Here is a 6,678-nt window from a genome sequence, read left to right on the forward strand (position 1 = left end):
CAGAGAACTCGCCGACCACTGACGGTCAACTTGGACTGGTTATCTATCCTCTGAACCCTCTGTTTGACGCTGTTGAGATATCACCACAACATCCTTACAATCCATACGACCAACTGGGTGTTCCTTCGGAACTATCTCCTAGTACTTGTTCAGCCATTCGTCGTCGTTTGTTTTCAAACATGGAACTCGAAGGCAATGCTCTAGTCACATCTTCATATGAGTCTAAAGTTTCCACTCCACACACTTTTGAGGGGGAAGAATTTCAATTACAGTTTCCTCCCGAGGGTTTCCCTTTTTTGGAAGGCATTCCCGCTAGTTTTCCACCCAACTATGTGTCTTTGGCGCACTTGGTTTCAGGTACACCTAGTGCCTCATCACTTTACCATAATCCTGTATGGGCGTCAGGCATCAGGCCTATGTTAGGTCCATTTGTTACAAACATGACTTCCCAACAGGCTTTCACTTTAGTCCTGGTGCAACCCACCATTCCAAATACTCTTGTATCATCAATCCCAGTTACCTGTCAGACACAACCGACAGTTTCAAAGATTGTCTCTGTCAGTTCCTCCATCCCACTAGTCAGTGGCCAGATTGTGCCACCACCTAGGGGGAAGAACCTAAATGTTTCTATGGTGTTAGGTGCCACTAATGTAAGCAGATCACAAGCTCACATGCTTAGTAAAAACCAGCCTTCTTCTGGAATTATTTATAACCCTGCTGATCCTACTGTATCAAGCAATGTCTAGTACCAACAGGTTTAGAATCCCATTGGTCCGTCTGGATCGAGCAATGTTCAGTATCAACAACCCTATAGGGCTCAGGTCTAATACCAAAATCCTTACATTCCATATGGTTCTCAAGGAATGGTTAATTAACCTTACACCCTCCAATCTGGGCAGTACATCCGGCCTGGCTACGGCCAGATTCAGTTTGGTAATTTCCCAGGCATTGTTCAAGTACCCTTGCAATAGCAAGGAAAACCTCTACAACAACAAGGGAAACCTTTATTATAGCAAGGGCTCTCCGCGCAACAGCAAGGGAAAATTATCCCGTATCAAGGTCACCTGCAACAACCATAAGGTTAATCCTTACAATAGTTGCAGAAATCCCCGCAAAAATAGATGAAATATGCTTTGCACACCTCTCAACCCATGTCCTTGCAGGGTCAACCTCTGCAGCCCCAGGGAAAAATTTTGCAGCCGCAAGGTCAACCCTTGCAACAACAAAACCAACTAGGGCAGCAACAACCCTTGTATACATATCAACAAGGTCAACCCTTACAGGGGCAGGGTCAAGGTCAAGTCCTGCAACAACAGGCCCAAAATCCTCATGTCCTAGCTCAACAGGTTCAAAATCCTACCGGCCAAGGGAACCAGGTACAAAATCCCTACGTCCAAGGGCAACAAGTGTATCGACCTTATTCCTAAGGACTGCAGGTCCAGAATCCTCTTGTTAAGGGACAACAGGTTCATCAGTTGTATGTTCCAGGACAACAAGTCCCATATCCATATGTCCAAGGTCAATAGGCTCAACAACACTTTAACCCATGCGTTTCTTATCAACAACCTATGCCTGGACAGTTCCAAGGTATTCAAGGTCAAAATCCTCCCTATGGTCAAGGTAATTTGCAATGGTGGCAAGGTATTCAAGGTCATAGCCCCAATTGCTCATGATATAGCTATGGGCGGACACGTCACTGAAGAGCAGGCCATCGCTCATGCCCAGTACTTGGATCTAGTTTACTCTCAGTCTGGCACTTTATACGAGTTATTACCTGATGTTGCGTTGCCATCATCTGATCCTGCAACATCAAAGTCACCAGTTGTTCCTCCCATCGATGGAGTTATTGGTTTAGTATCCCAGACCCCTGCTAAAACTTCTTCCAAACAGAATTTGATCTCAAATGCTATACCTAATAGTTCCTCTTAGAATTCACTTGGCCCGGGTAAAATCTCAAAGGTCCACGCTGTCTAGTCTACTGCAGCAAACAAATCCTCGAAAGGAAAAAAGAAAGGCAAAGGCAACGCTAAAGCCGATGCCCCGAAATAGGGTCCTCCCAAATCATCTATTGACGAATCTTCACAACGGAAACCTAAGTATCCCTACCTCATTTGTGAGGAAGATCACTACACTAAGGATTTTCCTCGACAATCTGAAGTTAGTCGCCTGCTCAAAGGGACCCCTGTTGTCCTCAAAGAGTCGTTTCCGTCTCAGCAGACCCAAATGGTAGACCAACCCTGATCTTCTTCCTCTAGATCTCAAGTGTTCATGATGAGCACGCCTATTAATGTGGCTACCTGATCGAAAGACTATCAAACTCCAACTCTAACAGCTAGGAAAGAGAAAGAAGCTGCACCTTCTTCTTCTACCTCGAGTTCTGGCCCTCTGCAAATTGAGTGCCCTAACCCTAATTTTGCTATGTGGCCACCCTCTCGAGGTGTATTGTGGAAATCCTCGTATAATCCCAACACCCGAGCTGCTCAGCACTACAATATTGTTGAGGATTTGGCTCAAGCACCGTCAACCATGTCGACTCTCGAGGTACTCAAAAGCTGCCCATCACAGTGGAAATCTTTGCTGTCATCTATTGGGGGCATCTATCCCACCGATTCCAATTTGATATTTTTTGATCTAGAGAACCGTGTTCCACAACTTCCTCATCATATTGCCTTTCTTATTTAGGTAATCATGAACGAGAATACCATCCACTGCACTGTCATCGATGAAGGTGCTTCCATCTGCATCATCTCAACTACATGCTGGAAGGCTATTGGTTCCCCTGCACTGAACCAGTCTCTGAACACTTTGGAAGCCTTCGATGGGCGTGATTCGTGACCCTTCGGTGTCCTACCTAACCTTGCCATCACCCTAGAAGGCAAGACATTGCAAGTTGAAGTAGAAATTGTTGACGCCAATCTCAATTATAATGTTCTACTTGGCCGAAGTTGGACTCTTGCCATGCATGCCATGCCTCCTCTTTGTTTCGCGTAATTTTTTTCCCCATCAAGGGAAAATTGTCACCGTCAATCAGCTATCCTTCTTTGCCTCTTCCTCCTCGAATGGCAATGTTCCATACGTCAAGCACTCTGGTGCTCCCTGTGAGAGTGTGGGGGTAAGTCTCTTCAAAGATTATGCCTTAATGGGAATTTTTTCCACTCCCACCTCTTCATGTTGCCTTTGTCAACATGATCTCGGTCAAATTTGATCCCTGGTTCATACCTGTGCTAGATCTTGTTGATACTTGGGGCAAGGTTATGCCGCTTAGTCCCACCGAAGTCAATTACATGGAAATTGTTTCAGCTTCAAACTTTGCATCCTCTGATTCTCATAGGTTGAAGACCTCTCTCGATATGTACTCTCAATCCCCTTGGCTTGGCACTTTGGAATTGTTTGATCCCTTAGTCAAGACCTTCTTTGCTGATGAAGGTATCATGGAAATCATGTCTCTCGAGGAACCACCATGGATCGATACTCATCATCGCTCCTCGTTCCTGCCTCGCCCGACGGTCATGTCTACCGTTTTCAAAGAGTCCTCTTCTCCATTACTTATTGACATGTTAGTTTATCCTAACGTGGTCAAGATATTTCAACTGAGGGCACCTTTATCCCTTCATGGATTCAAGATTTTTTACCCTCCTCGAGTCTTCATCGATTTCCCTCTGACTCGTAACCCTCCCTCGCCCATGGGGCATAGGGGCAAAGCCTTATATGAGTTCTACTCTATTATTTGGCCAAGTCGATGCTTACTCATCATGGCAATTGTAAAACTCCAGTGTTCATATATGTTGACTGATTACCCAAGTCCCAACATGGACTCTCTCAAAAAGTACTATTCTTAGGTCATCTTACATGGTTACTTATGTACATTAGTGTGTGATTCATTTTTGTACAGTGTGGTTTTGTGTGATAGTTTTCAAATAGCTTTCTTGTTTATTATGATTTTCTTGCTTTGCAGATGTTTGCGACTCCTCACGTTGGTTTCGCTGATGGTGCTTTCCGTAGTACCCAAAACCTATCATCCACGGCATGGGCTATCTATGACCCAAATGGTGAGTTGATTGACCTTCAAGGTATCTACCTAGGTCGCACAACCAACAACATTGTTGAATACAGTGCAATCATCGAACTGTTGTTAGAAGCCATCACTCTGGGCATCAGAGAATCGGCAGTCAACTTGGATTCACAACTTGTTGTCCTTCAACTCAATGGGAAATATTCCATTAGGAACCCTCAAATATTGAGAATGTATCTCCGTATCCATCTATTGGAAAGGAATTTTGATTATATTACATATCATCATATCCCTAGACGCATGAATACATTGACAGATGCATTAGCTAATTACGTGTTGGATAGACATTTACGAAACATGTAAAAGATAAGACAAACCATTTGTACCATAATAGACAAGAAAATACAACATATATATATATATAGATGGTGAGAATGTTTGATACATCAGAACCCCAAAAAATAATATGTGTGTCTAAAACAACATCAACAGCTTTCATGCCTCATACATCCGTGGCACGCAAGCCTCAAAAAATATGTAAGTGCTGGACCTAGGAACTAATTAGCATGGTGATCATGATAACATGAGACGAATTGTGCAACACAACTCAGCAATTGGCAGATCCAATCTAAGACTCCCACCGTATGTCTCTGGTAGCGACGGGGAATGTCTCCTATTCGAACATACTCTGGGATACCATGAGTTAACCCGTCAAGGTTCCTCGCGATCTCCTCCTAGGTGTTGCTCCCTTCCTGATAAGGGGTGACAACATCGATAGGGTGGGGGACATACCTGGCTATCGAGGACATCCCAGTTGGCCGCTCTGGTCCAACATCTGCATAAACAAGAGAAATGTTATAAGCACATATATACCAAAAACAATTAAAAAATCTCAAAATCTCAAATTTGATTTTTTACCTTCATCATCGAAGTCCTCTCCATCTAGTAGGGGCATGTCTGGATCTCCACGAAAATCAATACCAATGTATGGCCAGTCCTCCACGACGATATTCTATCATCACAACCATGAAAAGAATGCAGGTCGTTATGACATATGCTGACCCCCAGTGATCCTGGGCATCAGCAGGTCATCCACAGATCACGTGGCATAGGAGGATCCACCTCAGTTATACTAGAATAGTGGTACTCGTTCTAGGAAGAAGGTCACAAGTACAAATTCGAAGCAAAATTGCTTCAGATTCCCTGCCTTGGCTTTGGACAACTAGCGCTTGATGTTCATCTTCATGGCCTCTGCCAAGTTGAAGATTGTAGGAGTTGTGCAGTCAATAGCTTAAAGGAACTTCCACTTGTTAGTCTCATGTTTTACCTAGGACCCCGCCACTCTGTTGATAGTCAACAGAAGCACCCACAATGTCAGATCCCGCACACTGGAAATCTCTATCTTCCCACTCTTGGATTTCAGAGCCTCAGGGCAGTGTTCGGTAAGAAAGGAAGATATGCTTGCCCCAATCGGACATGACCCATACATGTTCACTGGCTCACCTCTGTGAGATAGTCTAGTGATGAAGTAAATATCTAAAGTTTCCAACTCTAGCTCCTGGTCGCCAATGACAAAAATATCTCGATTAATGTCTCAAAGAATAATCGGGTATTGAAGCATCTCGGGCTAGGCCTGCATCCCTGTCGTAAGGAATAATTTGAGGAGCCCACAAGCCCTCAAAGCCTCCAAGAAATTTGGGTCATCCATTGCCTGAGTGTCAACACTTTCATGTTCCTGTTCCTTCCAATCCACCATTTTCAACATTTCTCTCCTGCAAAAGCCATTAATTTGAGTCAATAATCATCCTTGGCACATAAAATTCAAGTTTAAATGGTTATTTTTTAAGAAAGTAGGGTTTTTCCCTTTCCACAGCGCCGACGTGCCTATTTTAAAAATAGTTGCACTGATCGACGTGGATGGCTTTGTTAATCACCCTCAATTGGTGCAATTCCATGTCCAGAAATCATGGCAACTGAAGGCAAAAAATATTTTCAAAAACCTCTCTAAAAATACCAAAAAATGGCTAAAAGTAGAAATAAATAATAGGGAAATGGAGCTCAGGGCTTCGGCTGTTACCTAGAACTGGCAGCTTGTCAAGTGACCTCCTGGATCTCCTGCAATCTACTCCAAAACAATTAGGGCAAAAGTGGGTAAAAAGTCTTCACATCAAAGGTAAAATGGTAAATGGTGAAAATATATTTACTTTTCCCCCTTTTTATTCAGGTTTTGTAAATATTTTGACCTATTTTGCCTCAAGGACTCGATAATGCACTTTACCTTACCTGTGCACCAATAGGTGATGGATGTTCGACGATGATGATGAGTCACGTTTCAGCTCTTTTCTCAACTCGTTAAACTCATATGAAAATATTGCCAAGTATTTTTTCCCTTTTTGACTCGCTAAAGAGAATAAAAATGGGGGGTCTACTTTTAGGTCTTTTTCAACCCTTTAAAAGCGAAAATATAGTCGAGCCCTTATCATTTCGAACTCGTTAATGGATGCAAAACGTCGTGTGCCCAATATAAGTTTACCCCTTTTTCGGGTTGGGATGCGCTATTTACGAAAAAGGTACTCCTTGACAAAAATGGTCAAGCGGTTCTCTCAAGTATTGTTTTCTACCTTTTCAGGCTTGAGAGACACAAATATACGAAAAGGGACCATGTG

This window comes from Pinus tabuliformis, chromosome 8, assembly GCF_031772625.1.
Source record: "Pinus tabuliformis cultivar Carrire ecotype Pingquan chromosome 8, CPIR1, whole genome shotgun sequence".
NCBI lineage: Eukaryota > Viridiplantae > Streptophyta > Pinopsida > Pinales > Pinaceae > Pinus > Pinus tabuliformis.